Source organism: Saimiri boliviensis, chromosome 2, assembly GCF_048565385.1.
Source record: "Saimiri boliviensis isolate mSaiBol1 chromosome 2, mSaiBol1.pri, whole genome shotgun sequence".
Classification (NCBI taxonomy): Eukaryota; Metazoa; Chordata; class Mammalia; order Primates; family Cebidae; genus Saimiri; species Saimiri boliviensis.
The window spans coordinates 109,076,667-109,091,238 of record NC_133450.1 but is presented as its reverse complement, the minus strand read 5'-3'; the positions used below and the strand labels follow the sequence as shown (position 1 = coordinate 109,091,238).

The following is a 14,572-nucleotide window of genomic DNA, read 5'->3' as shown; positions in this document are numbered from 1 at the left end:
TTATTGTCAAAAATACAAATACAACCCTTAGCTGTATCTTTGAAAATAATACAAATACACCCCCAAGCTGTGTTATTGTCGAAAATACAAATAGTACCCTTAGTGGTATCTTTGAAAATAATACAAATACACCCACAAGCGGTGTTATTTTCAAAAAGACAAATACAACCCTTAGCTGTATCTTGGAAAATAATACAAATTCACCTACAAGCTGTGTTGTTTTCAAAAATAGAAATGCCACCCTTAGCTGTATCTTGGAAAATAATACAAATACAACCCCAAGCTGTGTTATTTTCAAAAATACAAATACAATGATTAGCTCTATCTTAAAAAGTAATACAAATACACCGCCAAGCTGTGTTATTTTCAAAAATACAAATACAACCCTAAGCTGTATCTTGGAAAATAATACAAATACACCCCCAAGCTGTGTTATTTTCAAAAATACAAATACAAACCTTAGCTGTATCTTGGAAAATAATACAAATAAACCCGCAAGCTGTGTTATTTTCAAAAATACAAATATAAACCTTAGCTGTATCTTTCAAAATATTACAAATACACCCCCAAGCTGTGTTATTTTCAAAAATACAAATACATCCCTTAGCTGTATCTTGGAAAATAATACAAAAACACCCCCAAGCTGTGTTATTGTCAAAAATACAAATACAACCCTTAGCTGTATCTTGGAAAATACTACAAATACACCCCCAAGCTGTGTTATTCTCAAAAATAGAAATACAGCCCTTAGCTGTATCTTTGAAAATAATACAAATACAACCCCAATTGTGTTATTGTAAAAAATAAAAATACAACCCTTAGTTTTATGTTGGAAAATAATACAAATACACCCAAAAGCTGTGTAATTTTCAAAAATACAAATACAACCTTTAGCTGTATCTTGGAAAATAATACAAATACACCCCCAAGCTGTGTTCTTGTCAAAAATACAAATACAACCCTTAGCTGTATCTTTCAAAATAATACAAATACACCCTGAAGCTGTGTTATTGTCAAAAATACAAATACAACCCTTAGCTGTATCTTGGAAAATAATAAAAATACACCCCAAACCTGTGTTATTTTCAAAAATACAAATACAACCCTTACCTGTATCTTAGAAAATAATACAAATACACCCTCAAGCTGTGTTACTGTCAAAAATACAAATAAAACCCTTATCTGTATCTTGGAAAATAATACAAATACACCCCCAGACTTTGTAATTGTCAAAAATACAAATACAACCCTTAGCTGTATATTGTAAAATAATACAAATACACATCATATCTGTGTTATTCTCAAAAAAACAAATACGACCTTTAGCTGTTTTTTGGAAAATAATACAAATACACCCCTAAGTTGTGTTATTTTCAAAAACACAAATACAACCCTTAGCTGTATCATGGAAAATAATACAAATACACCCGCAAGCTGTGTTATTTTCAAAAATACAAAACAAACCTTAGCTGTATCTTGGAAAATAATACAAATACACCCCGAATCTGTGTTATTGTCAAAAATACAAATACAACCCTTACCTGTATCTTAGAAAATAATAGAAATACACCCTCAAGCTGTGTTATTCTCAAATTTACAAATACAACTCTTAGATGTATCTTGGAAAATAATAGAAATAATACACCAAGCTGTGTTATTTTCAAAAATACAAAGACAACCCTTATCTGTATCTTGGAAAATAATTCAAATACACCCACAAGCTGTGTTATTGTCAAAAATACAAACACAACCCTCTGCTGTATCTTTGAAAATAATACAAATACATCCACAAGCTGTGTTATTGTCGAAAATACAAATACAACCCTTAGCTGTATCTTTGAAAATAACAGAAATACACCCACAAGCTGTGTTATTTTCAAAAATACAAATACAACCCTTAGCTGTATCTTGGAAAATAGTACAAATACACCCCAAAGCTGTGTTATTTTCAAAAACACAAATATAACCCATAGCTGTATCTTGGAAAATAATACAAATACACCCCCAAGCTCTGTTATTCTCAAAAATACAAATAGAACCCTTAGCTGTATCTTGGAAAATAATACAAATACACCCCCAAGCTGTGTTATCTTCAAAAACACAAATACAACCCTTAGCTGTATCTTGGAAAATAATACAAATACAACCCCAAGCTGTGTTATTTTCAAAAATACAAATACAACCCATAGCTGTACCTAGGAAAATAATACAAATAAACGCCCAAGCTGTGTTATTTTCAAAAATACAAAGACAACCCTTTGCTGTATCTCGGAAAATAATACAAATACACCCCCAATCTGTGTTATTTTCAAAAATACAAATACAACCCTTAGCTGTATCTCGGAAAAAAATACAAATACACAACCAAGCTGTGTTATTTTCAAAAATACAAGTACAACCACTCGCTGTATCTCGGAAAATAATACAAATACACCCCCAAGCTGTGTTATTTTCAAAAATACAAATACAACCCTTAGCTGTATCTTGGAAAATAATACAAATACACTCCCAAGCTGTGTTATTTTCAAAAACACAAATACAACCCTTAGCAGTACCTTGGAATATAATACAAATACACCGCCAAGCTGTGTTATTATCAAAAATACAAAAACAACCCTTAGCTGTATCTTGGAAAATAATGCAAATACACCCCCAAGCTGTGTTAGTATACAAAATACAAATACAACCCTTAGCTGTAACTTGGAAAATAATACAAATACACCCCAAGCTTTGTTATTTTCAAAAATACAAATACAAATGTTAGCTGTACCTTGGAAAATAATACAAATACAACCCCAGGCTTTGTTATTGTCAAAAATACAAATACAACCCTTAACTGTATCTTGTAAAATAATACAAATACACCCACAAGCTGTGTTATCATCAAAAATACAAATACAACCCTTAGCTGTATCTTGGAAAATAATACAAATACACCCCCAAGCTGTGTCATTTTCAAAAACACAAATACAACCCTTAGCTGTATCTTGGAAAATAAGACAAATACACCCCCAAGCTGTGTTATTTTCAAAAATACAAATACAACCCATAGCTGTATCTAGGAAAATAATACAAATAAACCCCCAAGCTGTGTTATTTTCAAAAATACAAAGACAACCCTTTGCTGTATCTCGGAAAATAATACAAGTAGCCCCCAAGCTGTGTTATTTTCAAAATGACAAATACAACCATTCGCTGTATCTCGGAAAATAATACAAATACACCCCCAAGCTGTGTTATTTTCAAAAATACAAATAAAACCATTAGCTGTATCTTGGAAAATAATACAAATACACTCCCAAACTGTGTTATTTTCAAAAACACAAATACAACCCTTAGCAGTATCTTGGAATATAATACAAATACACCCCCAAGCTGTGTTATTTCCAAAACTACAAATACAACCCTTAGCTGTGTCTTTGAAAATAATACAAATACACCGCCAAGCTGTGTTATTATCAAAAATACAAATACAACCCTTAGCTCTATCTTGGAAAATAATGCAAATACACCCCCAAGCTGTGTTAGTATACAAAATACAAATACAACCCTTAGCTGTATCTTGGCAAATAATACAAATACACCCCAAGCTGTGTTATTTTCAAAAACACAAATACAAACGTTAGCTGTACCTTGGAAAATAATACAAATACAACCCCAGGCTTTGTTATTGTCAAAAATACAAATACAACCCTTAACTGTAACTTGTAAAATAATACAAATACACCCCCAAGCTGTGTTATTTTCAAAACTACAAATACAACCCTTAGCTGTGTCTTTGAAAATAATACAAATACAACCAACGCTGTGTTATTTTCAAAAATACAAATACAACCCTTAGCTGTATCTTGGAAAATAATACAAATACACCCCACGCTGTGTTATTGCCAAAAATACAAATACAAACCTTAGCTGTATCTTGAAATATAATACAAATACACCCCTAAGCTGTGTTATTGTCAAAAATACAAATACAACCCATAGCTGTTTCTTGAAAATAATAGAAATACACCCCAAAGCTGTGTTAATTTCAAAAATACAAGTACCACCCTTAGCTGTATCTTGGAAAATAATACAAATACACCCCCAAGCTGTGTTATTTTCCAAAATACAAATACAACTATTAGCTGTATATTGGAAAATAATACAACTCCACACCCAAGCTGCGTTATTTTCAAAAATACAAATACAACCCTTAGCTGCATCTTGGAAAATAATACAAATACACACCCAAATTGTGTTATTTTCAAAAATACTAATACAACCCTTAGCTGTATCTTGGAAAATAATTCAAATACACTCCCAAGCTGTGTTATTTTCAAAAATACAAATACAACCCTCAGCTGTATCGTGGAAAATAATAGAAATACACCCTACGCTGTGTTATTTTCAAAAATACAAATACAACCCTTAGCTGTATCTTGGAAATTAATACAAATACACCCCCAAGCAGTGTTATTGTAAAAAATACAAATATAACCCAAAGCTGTTTCTGGAAAATAGTACAAATACACCCTAAAGCTGTGTTAATTTCAAAAATACAAATACAACCCTTAGCTGTATCCTAGAAAATAATACAAATAAACCCCCAAGCTGTGTTATTTTCAGAAATACAAATACAACCGTTAGCTGTATTTTGGAGAATAATACAAATACACCCCCAAGATGTGTTATTTTCAAAAATACAAATACAACGCTTAGATGTATCTTTGAAAATAATACAAATACACCCCCAAGCTGTGTTATTTTCAAAAATACAGATAAAACACTTAGCTGTATCTTTGAAAATAATACAAATACACCCCCAAGCTGTGTTATTTTCAAAAATACAAATACAACCCTTAGCTGTATCTTGGAAAATAGTACAAATACACCCCAAAGCTGTGTTATTTTCAAAAACACAAATACAACCCATAGCTGTATCTTGTAAAATAATACAAATACACCCCCAAGCTCTGTTATTTTGAAAAATACAAATACAACCCTTAGCTGTATCTTGGAAAATAATACAAATACACCCCCAAGCTGTGTTATCTTCAAAAACACAAATACAACCCTTAGCTGTATCTTGGAAAATAATACAAATACACCCCCAAGCTGTGTTATTTTCAAAAATACAAATACAACCTATAGCTGTACCTAGGAAAATAATACAAATAAACGCCCAAGCTGTGTTATTTTCAAAAATACAAAGACAACCCTTTGCTGTATCTCAGAAAATAATACATATACACCCCCAAGCTGTGTTATTTTCAAAAATACAAATACAACCCTTAGCTGTATCTCGGAAAAAAATACAAATACACAACCAAGCTGTGTTATTTTCAAAAATACAAATACAACCATTCGCTGTATCTCAGAAAATAATACAAATACACCCACAAGCTGTGTTATTTTCAAAAATACAAATACAACCCTTAGCTGTATCTTGGAAAATATTACAAAACACCCCCAAGCTGTGTTATTTTCAAAAACACAAATACAACCCTTAGCAGTATCTTGGAATATAATACAAATACACCCCCAAGCTGTGTTATTTTCAAAATTACAAATACAACCCTTAGCTGTGTCTTTTAAAATAATACAAATACACCGCCAAGCTGTGTTATTATCAAAAATACAAATACAACCCTTAGCTGTATCTTGGAAAATAATGCAAATACACCCCCAAGCTGTGTTAGTATACAAAATACAAATACAACCCATAGCTGTATCTTGGAAAATAATACAAATACACCCCAAGCTGTGTTATTTTCAAAAATACAAATAAAAACATTAGCTGTACGTTGGAAAATAATACAAATACAACCCCAGGCTTTGCTACTGTCAAAAATACAAATACAACCCTTAACTGTATCTTGTAAAATAATACAAATACAACCCCAAGCTGTGTTATTTTCAAAACTACAAATACAACCCTTAGCTGTGTATTTGAAAATAATACAAATACACCCCCAAGCTGTGTTATTTTCAAAAATACAAACACAAGCCTTAGCTGTATCTTGGAAAATAATACAAATACATCCCACGCTGTGTTATTTTCAAAAATACAAATACAACCCTTAGCTGTATCTTAGAAAATAATACAAATACACCCCACGCTGTGTTATTGTCAAAAATACAAATAAAACCCTTAGCTGTATCTTGAAAAATAATACAAATACACCCCCAAGCTGTGTTATTGTCAAAAATACAAATACAACCCATAGCTGTTTCTTGAAAATAATAGAAATACACCCCAAAGCTGTGTTAATTTCAAAAATACAAGTACCACCTTAGCTGTATCTTGGAAAATAATACAAATACACCCCAAGCTGTGTTATTTTCCAAAATACAAATACAACTATTAGCCGTATATTGGAAAATAATATAAATCCACACCCAAGCTGCGTTATTTTCAAAAATACAAATACAACCCTTAGCTGTATCTTGGAAAATAATACAAATACACACCCAAATTGTGTTATTTTCAAAAATACTAATACAACCCTTAGCTGTATCTTGCAAAATAATTCAAATACACCCCCAAGCTGTGTTATTTTCAAAAATACAAATACAACCCTCAGCTGTATCGTGGAAAATAATAGAAATACACCCCACGCTGTGTTATTTTCAAAAATACAAATACAACCCTTAGCTGTATCTTGGAAATTAATACAAATACACCCCCAAGCAGTGTTATTGTCAAAAATACAAATATAACCCAAAGCTGTTTCTGGAAAATAGTACAAATACACCCCAAAGCTGTGTTAATTTCAAAAATACAAATACAACCCTTAGCTGTATCTTGGAAAATAATACAAATAAACCCCAAAGCTGTGTTATTTTCAGAAATACAAATACAACCCTTAGCTTTATTTTGGAGAATAATACAAATACACCACCAAGGTGTGTTATTTTCAAAAATACAAATACAACGCTTAGATGTATCTTTGAAAATAATACAAATACACCCCCAAGCTGTGTTATTTTCAAAAATACAGAAACAACCCTTAGCTGTATATTGGAAAATAATACAAATACACCCCCAAGCTGTGTTACTGTAAAAAATACAAATACAACCCTTAGCTCTATCTTGTAAAATAATACAAATACACCCCCAAGCTGTGTTATTGTCAAAAATACAAATACAACCCTTAGATGTATCTTGGAAAATAATAAAAATACACCCCCAAGCTGTGTTTTTTCAAAAATACAAATACAACCCTTAGCTGTATCTTGGAAAATAAAACAAATACACCCCAAGCTGTGTTATTTTCAAAAATACAAATACAAACCATAGCTGTACCTTGGAAAATAATACAAATACACCCCCAGCCTTTGTTATTGTCAAAAATACAAATACAACCCTTAGCTGTATCTTGTAAAATAATACAAATAGACCCCCAAGCTGTGTTATTTTCAAAAATACAAATAGAAACCTTAGCTGTATCTTGGAAAATAATACAAATACACCCCCAAGGTGTGTTATTTTCAAAAACACAAATACAACCCTTAGCTATATCTTGGAAAATAATACAAATACACCACCAAGCTGTATTATTTTCAAAAATACAAATACAACCCATAGCTGTATCTCGGAAAATAATACAAATACACCCCCAAGCTGTGTTATTTTCAAAAATACAAATACAACACTTAGCTGTATCTCGGAAAATAATACAAAAACACCCCACGCTGTATTATTTTCAAAAATACAAATACAACCGTTAGCTGTATCTTGGACAATAATACAAATACACACCCAAGCTGTGTTATTGTCAAAAATACAAATACAACCCATAACTGTTTCATGGAAAATAATACAAATACACCACCAAGCTGTGTTATTTTCAAAAATACAAATACAACCCTTAGCTGTATCTTGGAAAATAATACAAATACACCCACAAGCTGTGTTATTTTCATAATACAAATACAACTCTTAGGTGTACCTTGGAAAATAATACAAATACACCCCCAAGCTGTGTTATTTTCAAAAATACAAATACAACCCTTAGCTGTATCTTGGAAAATAATACAAATACTCCCCCAAGCTGTGTTATTTTTAAAAATACAAATACAACCCTTAGCTGTTTCTCGGAAAACAATACAAATACACCCCCAAGCTGTGTTATTTTCAAAAATACCAGTACTACACTTAACTGTTTCTTGAAAAATAATACAAATACAAACCCAAGCTGTGTTATTTTCAAAAATACAAATACAACCCTTAGCTATATCTAGGAAAATAATACAAATACACCGCAAGCTGTGTTATTTTCAAAAATGCAAATACAACCATTCGCTGTATCTCGGAGTATAATACAAATACACCCCTAAGCTATGTTATTTTCAAAAATACAAATACTACCCTTAACTCTTTCTTGGAAAATAATACAAATACACACTCAAGCTGTGTTATTTTCAAAAATACCAATACAACCCTTAGCTGTGTCTTGGAAAATAATACGAATACACCCTCAAGCTGTGTTATTTTCAAAAATACAAATACAACCCTTAGCTGTGTCTTGGAAAATAATACGAAAACACCCTCAAGCTGTGTTATTTTCAAAAATACAGACACAACCCTTAGCTGTATCTTGGAAAATAATACAAATACACCCCCAAGCTGTGTTATTGTCAAAAATACAAATACAATCCTTAGCTGTATCTTGGAAAATAACACAAATACATGCACAAGCGTTGTTATTTTCAAAAATACAAATACAAGCCTTAGCTGTATCTTGGAAAATAATACAAATACACCCCCAAACTGTGTTATTTTCCAAAGTACAAATACAACCCTTAGCTGTATCTTGGAAAATAATACAAACACACCATCAAGCTGTGTTATTGTCAAAAATACAAAGACAACCCTTAGCTGTATCTTTGAAAATAATACAAATACACCCCCAAGCAGTGTTATTGTCAAGAATACAATTACAACCCTTAGCTGTATCTTTGAAAATAATACAAATACACCCCTAGCTGTGTTATTGTCAAAAATACAAATACAACCCATAGCTGTATTTTTGAAAATAATACAAATACACCCCCAAGCTGTGTTATTTTCAAAAATACAAATACAATACTTAGCTGTATCTTGGAAAATAATACAAATACAACCCCAAGCTGTGTTGTTGTCAAAAATACAAATACAACCCTTAATTGTATCTTTTAAAATATTACATTTACACCCTCAAGCTGTGATATTGTCAAAAATACAAATAAAACCCTTAGCTGTATCTTGGAAAATAATACAAATACACCCCCATACTGTGTTATTTTGGAAAAGACAAATACAACCCTTAGCTGTATCTTAAAAAATAATACAAAGACACCCCTAAGCTGTGTTATTTTCAAAAATACAAATACAACCCTAAGGTGTATCTTGGAAAATAATAAAAATACATCTTCAACCAGTGTTATTTTCAAAAATACAAATACAACCCTTAGCTGTATCTTGGAAAATAATACAAATACACCCCCAAGCTGTGTTATTTTCAAAAATACAAATACAATCCTTAGCTGTATCTTGGAAAATAACACAAATAAACCCCCAAGCTGTATTTTCAAAAATACAAATATAATCCTTATCTGTCTCTTGGAAAATAATACAAATACACTCCCAAGCTGTGTTATTGTCAAAAATAAAAATACGACCCTTAGCTGTAGCTTTGAAAATAATAAAAATACACACCCAAGCTGTGTTATTGTCAAAAATACAAATACAACCCTTAGCTGTATCTTGGAAAATAATACAAATACACCCCCAAGCTGTGTTATTGTCAAAAATACAAATAGAACCCTTACCTGTATCTTTTTAAATAATACAAATACACTCCCATGCTGTGTTATTGTCAAAAATACAAATACAACCCTTAGTTGTATCTTGGAAAATAATACAAATACACCCCCAAGCTGTGTTATTGTCAAAAATACAAACACAACCCTTAGCTGTATCTTTGAAAATAATACAAATACACCACCATGCTGTGTTATTGTCAAAAATACAAACATAACCCCTAGCTGTATCTTTGAAAATAATACAAATACACCCCCTAGCTGTGTTACTGTCAAAAATAGAAACACAACCCTTAGCTGTATCTTGGAAAATAATACAAATACACCCCAAGCTGTGTTATTTTCAAAAAGACAAATACAACCCATAACTGTATCTTGGAAAATAATACAAATACACCCCCAAGCTGTGTTATTTTCAAAAATACAAATACAACCCTTAGCTGCATATTGGAAAATAATACAAATACATCCCGTACCTGTGTTATTTTCAAAAATACAAATACAACCCTTAGCTGTATCTTGGAAAATAATACAAATAGACACCCAAGCTGTGTTATTTTCAAAAATACAAATACAACCCTTATCTGTATCTTAGAAAATAATACAAATACACCCACAAGCTGTGTTATTTTCAAAAATACAAACACAAGCCTTAGAGGTATCTTGGAAAATAATACAAATATACCCCCAAGCTGTGTTATTTTCAAATATACAAATAAAACCCTTAGCTGTATCTTGGAAAATAATACAAATACACCCCCAAGCTGTGTTATTTTCAAAAACAAAATACAACCCTTAGATGTAGCTTGGAAAATAATACAAAGACACCTCCAAGCTGTGTTATTGTCAAAAATACAAATACAACCCTTAGCTGTATCTTGGAAAATAATACAAATACACACCCAAGCTGTGTTATTTTCAAAAATACAAATACAACCCATAACTGTATCTTGGAAAATAATACAAATACATCCCCAAGCTGTGTTATTTTCAAAAATACAAATACAACCCTTAGCTGTATATTGGAAAGTAATACAAATATACACAACTGGGCCTGGCAGAGGAGCCGGGGAATGGTGGGGCCAGAATGGACAACTGGACCTTTGAATCTAGGCCACACATAGGCAGACTAACAAGTGATGGTGCAACCAGCTCAGGCAGCTTTATGTAAGGGCACCTGCTACTTAGGAACACACACCCCATCCCAGACTCCAATCCCAGACCACCTGCCTGCTCTGAGCATTCTCTCATCTTGGCAGAAAGGTGTGGGGGTGATGATCAGGTGATGTGTCCCTGGGTCTCAGGCCTCAGAAGTTCCTTAGGAACTGGGCAGTCACTGGGCAGGGGAAAGGGCCCAGGGACCCCTTGTGTGCATTTGCCCATGGAATATGCTCCTACCCCAGTTTCTCAGCCCTCACTGTGAGAGTCCAGGGCTCCCACCTGCTCTGTGTTTCCAGCTCTGATCCACTCACCTGGTGACCCTGCTGGCTTCCTCACCCCAGCCTGGGTCCTGCTCTGTTACATGGGGGTTCCAGGTTTCCTGAAGACAGAGGCCAACCACCAGCCCCACCTCAGTGGTTGGACCTGGATCTCTTTTTTTTTTTTTTTTTTTTTTTTTTTGAGACGAAGCCTCACACCATCACCCAATCTCAGCTCACTGAAATTTCTACCTCCTGGGTTCAAGGGGCTTTCCTGCCTCAGCCACCTGAGTAGCTGGGACTACAGGCGTATGCCACCATGTACATCACCATACCCAGCTAATTTTTTTTTTTGTATTTTCAGTGTACAAATGGGGTTTCCCTTGTTGGGCAGAGTGATCTCGATCTCCTGACCACGTGATCTGCCCGCCTTGGGCTCCCAAAGTGCTAGGACTACAGGCATAAACCACTGCTCTCGGCCCGTAGTTCTTTTTTTTCTTTTCTTTTTTTTTTTTTGAGACGGAGTTTTGCTCTTGTGACCCAGGCTGGAGTGCAATGGCGCGACCTCGGCTCACCGCAACCTCCGCCTCCTGGGTTCAGGCAATTCTCCTGCCTCAGCCTCCCGAGTAGCTGGGATTACAGGCACGCGCCACCATGCCCAGCTTATTTTTTGTATTTTTTTTTTTTTTTTTTTTTTTTTGAGACGGAGTTTCGCCCTTGTTACCCAGGCTGGAGTGCAATGGCGTGATCTCCGCTCACCGCAACCTCCGCCTCCTGGGTTCAGGCAATTCTCCTGCCTCAGCCTCCTGAGTAGCTGGGATTACAGGCACGTGCCACCATGCCCAGCTAATTTTTTTCACTTTTAGTAGAGACGGGGTTTCACCATGTTGACCAGGATGGTCTCGATCTCTCGACCTCGTGATCCACCCGCCTCGGCCTCCCAAAGTGCTGGGATTACAGGCTTGAGCCACCGCGCCCGGCCAATTTTTTGTATTTTTAGTAGAGACGGGGTTTCACCATGTTGACCAGGATGGTCTCGATCTCTTGACCTCATGATCCACCCGCCTCAGCCTCCCAAAGTGCTGCGACTACAGGCGTGAGCCACCAAACCCGGCCTCACCCATCGTTCTTAAAATATAATTTTTTTCTCTCTCCAGTCTCCCATTTTTACTAAAGAGAAATTACGGTGTGACCAAGTGTCTCTATTATACTTGCCCTGATTATTTGTATAAAGTGTAGCAAGAACAATTCTTTTTACATAGGTTTTAAAAATCAAGTTTCATAAAACTTTGTTTCATAAAGTGAATCTCAGAAAAGACTTTGCAAAGCTGAGCCCAGCTATGGTTCTCTCCCGTCAAATAACTGTATGAGTTGCATAAATGTCTCTTTTGAGGTCGCAGGATAACTTGGGTCTCATAAGCCTGTCAGGAGGTGACATTATTGACTTACCACAGGTTAGGGACCCTGTTCAGGGAATGTGTAGACAAGGTAGGAAGCTACTTTTCCCAAAGGGCTTTTATTGACTCTATACATCATGTTTGATTCCCTAGGGGAACGCATGCCATTCCAGTCAAAGCCTTGCCAAAACGACTAATTTCTCCGATTGTGTCCCATTTGTCCCATTGCAGAAGGAAACATTCTTTTCCACTTATGCAAATTATATTGTCCTAAGTGAAGAATACTCACAAACCCATTCCCAATTTTGGAGAAAACAGGTAGAGAGAAACAAATATGCCCCTCATTTTGTTTACTCAATTGGAGTATTTTTTACTCGATTGCTAAAAGCTGTAAATAGCTGAAAATAAATTTCCTGAACTCTGAAAAACCAAACAAAGGACCAGTAATATTTTAAGCAAAGTCCAAAAGATGACTTCAATCTTATATTAGTTCACTCCATGCAGTTATCTCCTGTTCTGCTTGATATTCATGAACAGGTCAGCTCTCCATGAGAGTCCCGAAAGTTTTTTCTTTATGCTAATGAAAAAATTTCCAAAGTTATCAGAAACCTGCATTTAAAAGTACCTGTCAGTGTCCTACAGCTGATTATAAATCACCTTTCAAAGACGATTAAAACAAGACAACAGGCCGGGCGCGGTGGCTCAAGCTCCTAATCCCAGCACTTTGGGAGGCCTAGGCGGGTGGATCACGAGGTCGAGAGATCGAGACCATCCTGGTCAACATGGTGAAACCCCGTCTCTACTAAAAATACAAAAAATTAGCTGGGCACGGTGGCGCGTGCCTGTAATCCCAGCTACTCGGGAGGCTGAGGCAGGAGAATTGCCCGAACCCAGGAGGCGGAGGTTGCAGTGAGCCAAGATTGCGCCATTGCACTCCAGCCTGGGTAACAAGAGCGAAACTCCGTCTCAAAAAAAAAAAAAAAAAAAAAAAAAAAAAAAAAAAAAGGACAAGCATCCCAGCAACCCCACCACGGCAGGTCTTCCCCGACACCATGAACCACACTGTGCAAACCTTCTTCACTCCCGCCAGCACCGACCTTCCCTCAAACTATGAGATGCTGAAGGAGGAGCATGAGGTGGCTGCGCTGGGGGTGCCCCACAACCCTGCACCCCCGACATCCACCGTGATTCACATCGGAAGCGAGACCTCCGTGCCCGACCATGTCGTCTGGTCCCTGTTCAACACCCTCTTCATGAACTCCTGCTGCCTGGGCTTCATAGCGTTTGCCTACTCCGTGAAGTCTAGGGACAGGAAGATGGTTGGCGACCTGACCGGGGCCCAGGCCTACGCCTCCACCGCCAAGTGCCTGAACATCTGGGCTCTGATTTTGGGCATCATCATGACCATTCTGATGATCATCATCCCAATCCTGATTCTGCAAGCCTATCGGTAGATCCAGAGGAATCACCCGGGCCAGGGGCTCTGCCCGTGACCTGTCTCCCTGGTATCCAGATTCCATCCCTCGCCCTGCCCCCAGCCCTTCCTGTATCAACCCTTTACCCTCACACACTTTTCTACAGTGGTTCAATAAAGTGCACGTGCTCCTGGAAAAAACAAAACAAAACAAAACAAAACAAAAAAAACAAGACAACAAATGTCTGTGGGTGACAAAGGCATCTTAGGACAGCCATTATGACAGCCACAATTGACAGGGATGTTTTGGTTACTTCTGCTGCATACAACAATTTGACATAACAATTATTACTATTAATAACATACACTAAGTCACATCAGAGTTATGGGAGTTTTCTATTATTTTGAAACACACACCAATAAGACATTTATGCAAATACAGCCCAAGGGAAATGAAACACCATTTCACATTTGGCAATGCTTGCCTCTTTTTCCTGAGATAGAGTTTTGTTCTCGTTGCCCAAACTGGAGTGCAATGCTGCAATCTCCACTCACTG

General features: G+C 35.5%; 1 pseudogene; it reads left to right on the top strand.

Annotated features, from left to right (window-relative positions):
• Nucleotides 1-13,625: 13,625 nt before the first annotated feature.
• On the top strand, nt 13,626-14,251 carry LOC141582735 (interferon-induced transmembrane protein 3 pseudogene; annotated as a pseudogene).
• The last annotated feature ends 321 nt before the right edge of the window (nt 14,252-14,572 follow it).